The following is a 12,746-nucleotide window of genomic DNA, read 5'->3' on the forward strand; positions in this document are numbered from 1 at the left end:
GCATTTCTGTAGCCAAGAGCTTGCAGATGGTGAAATTCAACCTCTTAGCTTTCTCATGGCTAGGAGGAAATGGTCTTTTACTTGTCCACATCTGAGGGACCGAGGGCTGGCTATTGTGCTTAGACGGGGTTGATAAGGGTGTCCCCGGCAAACTGCCGGTCTGTGAGGAAGATGCAGGCGGACATGTTAGGTTGCCTTGATCCAAAGGTGGTGCTATCGATGTCGGACAGCGCTCAACACCAGCTGGTGTTACCACCTCCAAAGAAAATGATGACCTGCCAATCACGCTGGCTGTTGTGGGTAAAGAGGTGGCAGGTCTGCGCCCCAAAACAGGTGTAACTGCTGTCCCCCCAGTCACAGAGGATGAAGAGGCCGCGGATGCACAAGATACGGCAGACGGTGGTTGGCCCGGCCGGCTAGGCCGCATTGTAGCACACTGAGCTTCCCACTGCAACTTATGCTTCATGTCCATGTGCCGGTTCATGCATGAAGTACTCAAACTATGTATTTTTTGGCCTCTACTTAGCTTTTGCTGACAAATGTTACAGATAACACGAGTTGGGTCATCTTTATCGATCTGAAAAAATGCCCAGGCTATGCAAGGCTTAGCACCCATGCGACCTGAAGAGCCACCACGACTTGTGGTGAGAGGCAGAGTTGTGTTTGAGGATGCAGTTGTTGACGTGCTTCCAGTACTACGTCTCTGTCCAGGAAGGCGCAACCTGACCTCGTCGTCACTAGCATCTTCCTCCACCTCCTCTGCTGACCTCATCTCTTGGCTGACTGTGGGTTGACAGTAAGTGGGATCTCCAACCTCATCATCATCACCCTGTGCGTTATCACACCCGTCGTCCTCAGAGCCAACCTGTTCCTGCCCTGACAAAAAACTAAAGTTGTCGCTCCAATCAGGTATTTGAGTCTTATCATCGTCTTCCTCATTGTCTCCACCAACAGGAGTTACAGTTTGGGAATGAGGGTCTACATTATGGTCAGAACCTTCTGCGTCTGGTCCTGGATCCGACTCATAAAGATTCTGAGCATCAGTGCAGATCATTTCCTCGTCTGGATTCACAGAAGCGCTGGAGTCGACCTCTGATTCCCAGGCTATAGTATGAGTAAACAGCTCTGCAGACTCAACCATCTGTTCTACCTCATACTCAGACAGGCAGCTGGAGATTTGGGAGCTGTGAGGAAGCAAGTGCGATTGGGGTGACACCTTTGAGGACTGGAGTATTTGTGATGTTGAAGTTGATGTGGAGGAGAGCCCACTTAAAGGAGCACTTGATATCCGTTGAAGCACCTGCTGTTTTTCTGCCTCATCTGGAATTTGTAGCGATTGGCGTGGCCGTAAGAAAGGGATCTTATCACATTGTCCGCTAAAAGAAGTAGACATTTTAGTTTGGCTGGAAGATGGTCTTTCTTCTGCAGATGTTACTGTTGCTTTAACACCTACCCCACGGACACAACCTTTTTTCCCCTTCCCAACACGCCTATTCCCCTTTCCACCAGCAGCAGGCCTTTTTCCACTCATTTTGGTGGTTAACTAATTCACAACTCTGGAGTTGTTTGCACAAAAAAACAATGGATGAGAACCGAGCAGAGCTGAGTGGCCAAACTGTGGTATTAGGCCAAAACTATTGGCTGGGTTAGATGCAGAAAAAAATTATATTCAATTTGCAACCTGATGGAGGTCTGTATAGATGGATTAATAGAACAAGTCCCACACACAGCTAGAAGCCCAATATTTTTTCAGAGGTAGATGCAGAAAAAAATATATTCAGTTTGCAACCTGATGGAGGTCAGTATAGATGGACTAATACAACAAGTCCCACACACAGCTAGAAGCCCAATATTTTTTCAGAGGTAGATGCAGAAAAAAATATATTCAGTTTGCAACCTGATGGAGGTCTGTATAGCTGGATTAATAGAACAAGTCCCACACACAGCTAGAAGCCCAATATTTTTTCAGAGCTAGATGCAGAAAAAAATATATTCAGTTTGCAACCTGATGGAGGTCTGTATAGATGGATTAATAGAACAAGTCCCACACACAGCTAGAAGCCCAATATTTTTTCAGAGGTAGATGCAGAAAAAAATATATTCAGTTTGCAACCTGATGGAGGTCAGTATAGATGGACTAAAACAACAAGTCCCACACACAGCTAGAAGCCCAATATTTTTTCAGAGGTAGATGCAGAAAAAAATATATTCAGTTTGCAACCTGATGGAGGTCAGTATAGATGGACTAATACAACAAGTCCCACACACAGCTAGAAGCCCAATATGTTTTCAGAGGTAGATGCAGAAAAAAATATATTCAGTTTGCAACCTGATGGAGGTCTGTATAGATGGATTAATAGAACAATTCCCACACACAGCTAGAAGCCCAATATTTTTTCAGAGGTAGATGCAGAAATAAATATATTCAGTTTGCAACCTGATGGAGGTCTGTATAGATGGATTAATAGAACAAGTCCCACACACAGCTAGAAGCCCAATATTTTTTCAGAGGTAGATGCAGAAAAAAATATATTCAGTTTGCAACCTGATGGACGTCTGTATAGATGGAGTAATAGAACAAGTCCCACACACAGCTAGAAGCCCAATATTTTTTCAGAGGTAGATGCAGAAAAAAATATATTCAGTTTGCAACCTGATGGAGGTCAGTATAGATGGACTAATACAACAAGTCCCACACACAGCTAGAAGCCCAATATTTTTTCAGAGGTAGATGCAGAAAAAAATATATTCAGTTTGCAACCTGATGGAGGTCAGTATAGATGGACTAATACAACAAGTCCCACACACAGCTAGAAGCCCAATATTTTTTCAGAGGTAGATGCAGAAAAAAATATATTCAGTTTGCAACCTGATGGAGGTCTGTATAGATGGATTAATAGAACAAGTCCCACACACAGCTAGAAGCCCAATATTTTTTCAGAGGTAGATGCAGAAAAAAATATATTCAGTTTGCAACCTGATGGAGGTCTGTATAGATGGATTAATAGAACAAGTCCCACACACAGCTAGAAGCCCAATATTTTTTCAGAGCTAGATGCAGAAAAAAATGATATTCAATTTGCAACCTGATGGAGGTCAGTTTAGATGGACTAATAGAATGATGCTATGCCCAAAAGATTTTACTTCACTAGGTGCAGTAAAAAAATTGGTATTCTATACACAGGTGGTATATCTTGCAACACAGATAGGCTACTCCACTGACTAACACACTCTGCAATAGGCCAAAAAGGATTAGCTTTGCTAGATTCAGCCAAATGTTGTGAAAAAAACTTGCACAGCACTGGCACAGACCTGCCTGGCAAAAACTGATAGGAACTGATGTAACCTAGTCCTGAAAAGGACTCCATTTACAATTAGTCTTTACTCCCACAATCTATCTATTTAAGAGCACAGACCTGCCTGATAAAAGTCGTAGGAAATGCTGTAACCTAGTCCTTAAAAGGACTGCAATCACAACTATTCCCTACTCCCAAGCTATCTGTAGATTTGTGCGAAAATTGGCTTGAAATTAACAAGGTATAGCGCACACAGCAACAGCGGTGCCGTCTAACACGCAGCTGCAGCAGTGAGAAAATGGTGGCGACGGGGAAAATGGCTTGGTCTTATAGGGCAAGGACATGTGACATACACTGCCAATGACACATGCCCTTGCTTGTGTGAAAAAAAGCACTTCGCTCCGTGTGTGCGCTGCTGATAGGCTGACAGATTGCACCTCCCCACTGCAAATGCGGGAAAGAGAAAAAAAAATGGAGATCTTCATTGTTCCTGCAGAGATCCATCCCCTGCCCCTCCCCCCACCCCGCTGTACACTCAAACTGCGTATTAACATTAATTTTCATCATTACTGAGAAAAAATCCAGTTATGATTTTGGTGCACGAACAGTTATCGAACATAACCTCGAACAGCCGAATTTTTCTCAAATTGTTCGTGTTCGCCGAACGGCTCGAACACCGCCCAAAACAGCTCGAATTTGAGATTGGCGAACAGTTCGAGTAGAACAACGCTCATCTCTAATAACAAGTCCGGTCTTATGTATCTTGCCAAACACGTGGATCGCCATCTCCCTTCCGTTTCTGACAGTCCTGCTCTTGCTGCTTCCGTGGCCGCGCCTATGCGGAATGAGTGTGTCCCGTAATCTTTGGGGTGGTTCCCTGCCGATGTTATGCATTTATTAAATATAGCTTGGAACTGGTATCTTGATAATGGCATTCCATCAATGTGTGATAGGAAGAAATTACTTTGTGATCTGATGGTTAGCTATGTTTTTACTATTGTTACCCGACTCAGTGTACCGTTTGTGGGTTGTAGAAGTACCCAAGTGCCCCTGCCCGCTGGAACCGTTTTCTATTTGTGTATGAGTAGACGTATTGCATTATTGGCTATGACTACGTCCTGGTGTAATAAGCCTCCACTGGTGGTAATTTTGGATTGAGGGACTAATTCGCTTATGCATAGCGCCCCGAAGAAGGCGATCACAAATGCAGTAGACAGTAGTGTTGCTTCAAATTGTGAGTGTCATGTTAATGGTGTTAGGGATATGATGTGAGAAATCAGTTTTAGTGACACGGGACGGGACGTCTACACTCCTGACTTGGCTGACCCCTTTTCCACCCTTTTATGGATTGTCTGATGATGAATCTTTGTCACATCTCCCCAATTCAGTAGTTGGAAGTGAAATGCTACTCCGGTCAGACACCGCTGCGCTGACGCCCCTGATATGCCCCTCATCATTAGCTGGTGGAGAAATTCTATGGTGACTTGTGATCTGGCTTGTTCACATTGGTCAACCCGTCTGCCTGCTACTAGTCGTGTCCACTCTTCCCATGCCATACCGTATGCTTGCCACGTCGACGGGGCAACTGACACTCTGATTAATGGCATCAACTATTCGCCACTAGATCACATAGGGAAGGTGGGCAACTGTTGCCCGATGGGTGGGCGTTGTGGAAGTGCTCTGTGAAAATCTGCCAACTGAATTGTTCTAAAGCGTTAGCAGCAGCTTTAGACCCCTCAGCATAGTGGCTAGCGCGAACCCATACATTGTGTTTTAGGCACAGGAATGCTAGCCTGGGTAGTAGGCCTAGCACTGGGAGAGACGATGATGCCATCTTATTAATGCAGTGCGCTAGGCTGGTGTTTTTTGTTATGAAGCGTATATTTTTGTAAGCCAGGCGCGTGCCCCATATTTCAATTGCTACCACTATTGGGAAGAAAAATTATTTTCAGGGCTAGATGCAGCTAAAAATTATTATTAATTTAAAAGCTGGTGGAGCTTGGTATAGCTGGCCTAATACAATGAGTCCCACACACTGCTAAAAGGCCAAATATTTTTTCAGAGCTAGCTGCAGATAAAAATTATTTTTAATTTGCAACCTGATGGAGGTCAGTATAGATGGACTAATAGAACAAGTCCCACACACTGCTAGAAGGCCAAATATTTTTTCAGAGCTAGATGCAGATAAAAATTATTTTTAATTTGCAACCTGATGGAGGTCAGTATAGATGGACTAATAGAACAAGTCCCACACACTGCTAGAAGGCCAAATAATTTTTCAGAGCTAGATGCAGATAAAAATTATTTTTAATTTGCAACCTGATGGAGGTCAGTATAGATGGACTAATAGAACAAGTCCCACACACTGCTAGAAGGCCAAATATTTTTTCAGAGATAGATGCAGAAAAAAATTATATTCAATTTGCAACCTGATGGAGGTCAGTATAGATGGACTAATAGAACAAGTCCCACACACTGCTAGAAGGCCAAATATTTTTTCAGAGCTAGATGCAGATAAAAATTATTTTTAATTTGAAACCTGATGGAGGTCAGTATACAGTGGGTACAGAAAGTATTCAGACCCCTTTAAATTTTTCACTCTTTGTTTCATTGCAGCCATTTGGTAAATTCTAAAAAGTTCATTTTTTTCTCATTAATGTACAATCTGCACCCCAAATTTTTGCAAATTTAAAAAAAAAAAAACCTGAAATATCACATGGTCATAAGAATTCAGACCCTTTGCTCAGTATTGAGTAGAAGCACCCTTTTGAGCTAGTACAGCCATGGGTCTTCTTGGGAATGATGCAACAAGTTAATCACACCTCGATTTGGGGATATTCTGCCATTCTTCCTTGCAGATCCTCTCCAGTTCCATCAGGTTGGATGGTGAACGTTGATGGACAGCCATTTTCAGGTCTCTCCAGAGATGCTCAATTGGGTTAAGGTCAGGGCTGGGCCAGTCGAGAATGGTCACAGAGTTTTTCTCAAGCCAAACCCTTGGTTTTTTAGCTGTGTGCTTAGGGTCATTGTCTTGTTGGAAGGTGAACCTTCGGCCAAGTCTGAGGTCCAGAGGACTCTGGGAGAGGTTTTCATCCAGGATATCTCTGTACTTGGCCGCATTCATGTTTCCTTCAATTGCAACTGTCGTCCTGTCCCTGCAGCTGAAAAACACCCCCATAGCATGATGCTGCCACCACCATGTTTCACTGTTGGGATTGTATTGAGCAGGTGATGAGCAGTGCCTGGTTTTCTCCACACATACCACTTAGAATTAGTACCAAAAAGTTCTGTCTTCATCTCATCAGACCAGAGAATCTTATTTCTCATATTCTGGGAGTCCTTCATGTGCTTTTGAGCAAACTCTATTCGGGCTTTCATATGTCTTGCAATGAGAAGAGACTTCCGTCGACCACTCTGGCATAAAGGCCCGACTAGTGGAGGGCTGCAGTGATAGTTGACTTTGTGGAACTTTCTCCCATCTCCCCACTGCAACTCTGGAGCTCAGCCACAGTGATCTTGGGGTTCTTCTTTACCTCTCTCACCAAGGCTCTTCTCCCACGATTGCTCAGTTTGGCTGGACGGCCAGGTCTAGGAAGACATTTGGTGGTCCCAAACTTCTTCCATTTAAGGATTACGGAGGCCACTGTGCTCTTAGGAACCTTGAGTACTGCAGAAATTTTTTTGTGACCTTGGCCAGATATGTGCCTTGCCATAATTCTGTCTCTGAGTTCCTTGGGCAGTTCCTTTGAGCTCATGATTCTCATTTGGTCTGACATGCACTGTGAGCTGTGAGGTCTTATATAAACAGGTGTGTGCCTTTCCAAATCAAGTCCTATCAGTTTAATTAAACACAGCTGGACTAGACAAACTGGAGCAAGTTCAGAGAAGAGCGACCAGAATGGTGACTGGTCTGCAAACCATGTCCTATGAGGAACGGTTGCAGGATTTGGGAATGTTTAGCTTGCAAAAAAGAAGACTGAGAGGAGACTTAATAGCTGTCTACAAATATGTCAAGGGCTGTCACATTGTAGAAGGATCATCTTTTTTCTCATTTGCACAAGGAAAGACTAGAAGCAATGGGATGAAACTAAATGGGAGGAGACACAGATTAGATATTACAAAAAACTTTTTGACAGTTAGGGTGATTAATGAGTGGAACAGGCTGCCACGAGAGGTGGTGAGTTCCCCTTCAATGGACGTCTTCAAACAGAGGCTGGACAGACATCTGTCTGAGATGATTTAGTGAATCCTGCTTTGAGCAGGGGGTTGGACCAGATGACCCAGGAGGTCCCTTCCAACTCTACCATTCTATTCTATGATTCCAATGAAGGAGTAGAACCATCTCAAGGAGGATAATAAGGAAATGGACAGCATGTGACTTAAATATGAGTGTCTGAGCAAAAGGTCTGAATACTTATGACCATGTGATATTTCAATTTTTCTTTTTAAATAAATGTGTAAAAATTTCTACAGTTCTGTTTTTTTTCAGTCAAGATGGGGTGCAGAGTCTACTTTAATGAGAAAAAAAATGAACTTTTTAGAATTTAACAAATGGCTGCAATGAAACAAAGAGTGAAAAATTTAAAGGGGTCTGAATACTTTCCGTACCCACTGTAGATGGACTAATAGAACAAGTCCCACACACTGCTAGAAGGCCAAATATTTTTTCAGAGCTAGATGCAGATAAAAATTATTTTTAATTTGCAACCTGATGGAGGTCAGTATAGATGGACTAATAGAACAAGTCCCACACACTGCTAGAAGGCAAAATATTTTTTCAGAGCTAGATGCAAATAAAAATTATTTTTAATTCGCAACCTGATGGAGGTCAGTATAAATGGACTAATAGAACAAGTCCCACACACTGCTAGAAGGCCAAATATTTTTTCAGAGCTTGATGCAGATAAAAATTATTTTTAATTTGCAACCTTATGGAGGTCAGTATAGATGGACTAATAGAATGATGCTATGCCCAAAAGGTTTTACTTCACTAGATGCAGTAAAAAAATTGGTATTCTATACACAGCTGGTGTAGCTTGCAACACAGATAGGCTACTCCACTGACTAACACACACTGCAAGAGGCCAAAAACGATTAGCTTTGGTAGATTTAGCCAAATGCTGTGAAAAAAATTTGCACAGCACTGGCACAGACCTGCCTGGCAAAAACTGATAGGAACTGATCTAACTTAGTCCTGAAAAGGACTGCAATTACAATTTGTCTTTACTCCCAACCTATCTATTTAAGAGCACAGACCTGCCTGATAAAAGTCGTAGGAAATGCTGTAACCTAGTCCTTAAAAGGACTGCAATCACAACTCTTCCCTGCTCCCAAGCTATCTGTAGATTTGTGTGAAAATTGGCTTGAAATTAACAAGGTATAGCGCACACAGCAACAGCGGTGCCGTCTAACATGCAGCTGCAGCAGTGAGAAAATGGTGGCGACGGGGAAAATGGCTTGGTCTTATAGGGCAAGGACATGTGACATACACTGCCAATGACTCATGCCCTTGCTTGTGTGAAAAAAAGCACTTCGCTCCGTGTGTGCGCTGCTGATAGGCTGACAGACTGCACCTCCCCACTGTGAATGCGGGAAAGAGAGAAAAAAATGGAGATCTTTATTATTCCTGCAGAGATCCATCCCCTGCCCCTCCCCCCGCCCCTCCCCCCGCCCCACTGTACACTCAAACTGCGTATTAACATTAATTTTCAGCATTACTTAGAAAAAATCCAGTTATGATTTTGGTGCACGAACAGCTATCGAACATAACCTCGAACAGCCGAATTTTTTTCAAATCGTTCGTGTTCGCCGAACGGCTCGAACACCGCCCAAAACAGCTCGAATTTGAGATTGGCAAACAGTTCGAGTCGAACAACGCTCATCTCTAGTCGCCACTCTTAGTGTTGTAGAGAAAAAACGTAGACAAGATCTCGGACTCTGTCTGTACTGTGCTCTCTCTGGACATTTTCTCAAGAATTGCCCAACTCATCCTCAGGCTGCAAACCATCAGGAGAACGTCTGAGTCTGAGTGATGGCTAAGGAGGTCACCCAGACTCCCTGGTACCTTTTTCTTCCTCTACTAAAGTACTGATAAATACTGTGTTATCCTTCGAGAACCAGGTGTTATCAACATTGACGTTCATTGACTGTGGGTCTGCTGTTAACTTTATTGATTCGGGACTGATTCTGAAGTTAGGGTTAGGGACAGTTATTTTAGAAAAACCCATGCAAATCTTTGCCCTTGACAAGACACCATTATCCCGGAATTTGATCAAGAAGGTAACCGTGGATTTCACGTTTTAAGTAGGAGCTCTCCACTCTGAATCCCTCCCATGTTTTGTATTAGTTAATTTGCCTTCTGGGTTGGTACTGGGACTTCCATGGTTGCATATTCACAATCCTGTGATTGATTGGTGTAAGAGGGAGATTGTTAAATGGAGCTCTTATCGTTGCAAGAAATGTCTAAAACTGTACAAATATGCTCCGCTTGTCTGATGGGTCTGCCGGGGTACCAAAAGAGGCGGAGATACTACCTCCCCATCGTCCTTATGATTGTGCTATTGATCTTATTCCTAGTGCCAAATTGCCTAAAACTCGCCTTTACAATTTGTCTGGGCCTGAACGGGCCGCCATGAAAGAATATGTCCTTCCTCTCTGGTAGCTGCCTGATTTTTCTTTGTAAAAAAAAATAAAAAAAAAAAATGGGGGGTCTCCGTCCTTGCCTCGATTTCCGAGAACTAAACAACATCACACTTAAAAATACCCACTTCCACTCATCCCCGACCTATATAATCAGTTTCTAGGGGCCAGGGTGTTCTCTAAACTTAATCTTAGAGGGGCTTACAAATTGATACGCATGCGGGAGAGTGATGAGTGGAAAACGGCATTCTTAACGTCTGAGGGTCTGTTTGAAAACCTTGTCATGCCGTTTGGGTTATCCAATGCACCTGGTGTGTTTCAAAATTTTATGAATGATATTTTCTCTGATTGCATTGGAAGATATGTTGTAATTTACCAGGATGATATTCTGATTTTCTCTCCAGGCTTGGATTCTCATCAGGAACATGTCGGGGTTGTGTTAAAAAGATTAAGGAAGAACTCATTGTTTGCTAAACTAGAGAAATGTGTTTTTTCTGTTCAGGAAATTTCATTCTTGGGGTTCATCTTTTCAGCAAAAGGGTTTAAGATGGACCCTGGAAGGTACAGGCCATAATTGACTGAGTTCAGCCCCGTGATATTAGGGCTTTGCAACGATTTCTGGGATTCGCCAACTATTATAGGAAATTTATCAAGGGTTTCTCTCAGATTGCTAAACCTCTTACTGACTTGACACATAAGGGGGCTAATCTCAAGGTATGGTCGCCAGGTGCTATCAGGGCTTTCGAAAAATTAAAAGAGTGTTTCATTTCTGCCCCCATTCTGATCCAATCTTATCTCCAAGAGCCATTCATAGTAGAGGTGGATGCTTCGGAGGTCGGAGTAGGGGCTGTTTTGTCACAGGGGCCCAAAACTCTCACTAACTTGCGTCCATGTGCTTTTTTATCTAAAAAATTTTCACTGGCGGAAAGAAATTATGATGTTGTGAATCGTGAGTTACTTGCTGTAAAATTAGCCTTTGAGGAATGGAGGCATTTTATGGAGGGGGCAGATCATCCAGTTACTGTGGTCACTGATCACAAGAATCTAGCCTACATTGAGTCAGCTGAAAGGTTAACTCCCAGACAGGCCAGATGGTCATTGGTTTTCTCAAGGTTTAATTTTTCGATTACATTCAGACCGGGATCTAATAATCTGAAAACTGATGCATTATCTCGAAGTCTTGATCCAGTTTCTCCTCCAGAACTAGAGATGAGCGTTGTTCTACTCGAACTGTTCGCCAATCTCAAATTCGAGCTGTTTTGGGCGGTGTTCGATGTGTTCGGTGTTTTTTTCTGCATCTAACCCAGCCAATAGTTTTGGCCTAATACCACAGTTTGGCCACTCAGCTCTGCTCGGTTACCATCCATTGTTTTTTTGTGCAAACAACTCCAGAGTTGTGAATTTGTTAACCACCAAAATGAGTGGAAAAAGGCCTGCTGCTGGTGGAAAGGGGAATAGGCGTGTTGGGAAGGGGAAAAAAGGTTGTGTCCGTGGGGTAGGTGTTAAAGCAACAGTAACATCTGCAGAAGAAAGACCATCTTCCAGCCAAACTAAAATGTCTACTTCTTTTAGCGGACAATGTGATAAGATCCCTTTCTTACGGCCACGCCAATCGCTACAAATTCCAGATAGGCACAAAAACAGCAGGTGCTTCAACGGATATCAAGTGCTCCTTTAAGTGGTCTCTCCTCCACATCAACTTCAACATCACAAATACTCCAGTCCTCAAAGGTGTCACCCAAATCGCACTTGCTTCCTCACAGCTCCCAAATCTCCAGCTGCCCGTCTGAGTATGAGGTAGAACAGATGGTTGAGTCTGCAGAGCTGTTTACTCATACTATAGCCTGGGAATCAGAGGTCGACTCCAGCGCTTCTGTGAATCCAGACGAGGAAATGATCTGCACTGATGCCCAGAATCTTTATGAGTCGGATCCAGGACCAGACGCAGAAGGTTCTGACCATAATGTAGACCCTCATTCCCAAACTGTAACTCCTGTTGGTGGAGACAATGAGGAAGACGATGATAAGACTCAAATACCTGATTGGAGCGACAACTTTAGTTTTTTGTCAGGGCAGGAACAGGTTGGCTCTGAGGACGACGGGTGTGATAACGCACAGGGTGATGATGATGAGGTCGGAGATCCCACTTACTGTCAACCCACAGTCAGCCAAGAGATGAGGTCAGCAGAGGAGGTGGAGGAAGATGCTAGTGACGACGAGGTCAGGTTGCGCCTTCCTGGACAGAGACGTAGTACTGGAAGCACGTCAACAACTGCATCCTCAAACACAACTCTGCCTCTCACCACAAGTCGTGGTGGCTCTTCAGGTCGCATGGGTGCTAAGCCTTGCATAGCCTGGGCATTTTTTCAGATCGATAAAGATGACCCAACTCGTGTTATCTGTAACATTTGTCAGCAAAAGCTAAGTAGAGGCCAAAAAATACATAGTTTGAGTACTTCATGCATGAACCGGCACATGGACATGAAGCATAAGTTGCAGTGGGAAGCTCAGTGTGCTACAATGCGGCCTAGCCGGCCGGGCCAATCACCGTCTGCCATATCTTGTGCATCCGCGGCCTCTTCATCCTCTGTGACTGGGGGGACAGCAGTCACACCTGTTTTGGGGCGCAGACCTGCCACCTCTTTACCCGCAACAGCCAGCGTGATTGGCAGGTCATCATTTTCTTTGGAGGTGGTAACACCAGCTGGTGTTGAGCGCTGTCCGACATCGATAGCACCACCTTTGGATCAAGGCAACCTAACATGTCCGCCTGCATCTTCCTCACAGACCGGCAGTTTGCCGGGGACACCC

The sequence above is a fragment of the Phyllobates terribilis genome, unplaced genomic scaffold (assembly GCF_046119375.1).
Source record: "Phyllobates terribilis strain yellow unplaced genomic scaffold, ASM4611937v1 Scaffold_2__4_contigs__length_985480577, whole genome shotgun sequence".
Lineage (NCBI taxonomy): Eukaryota > Metazoa > Chordata > Amphibia > Anura > Dendrobatidae > Phyllobates > Phyllobates terribilis.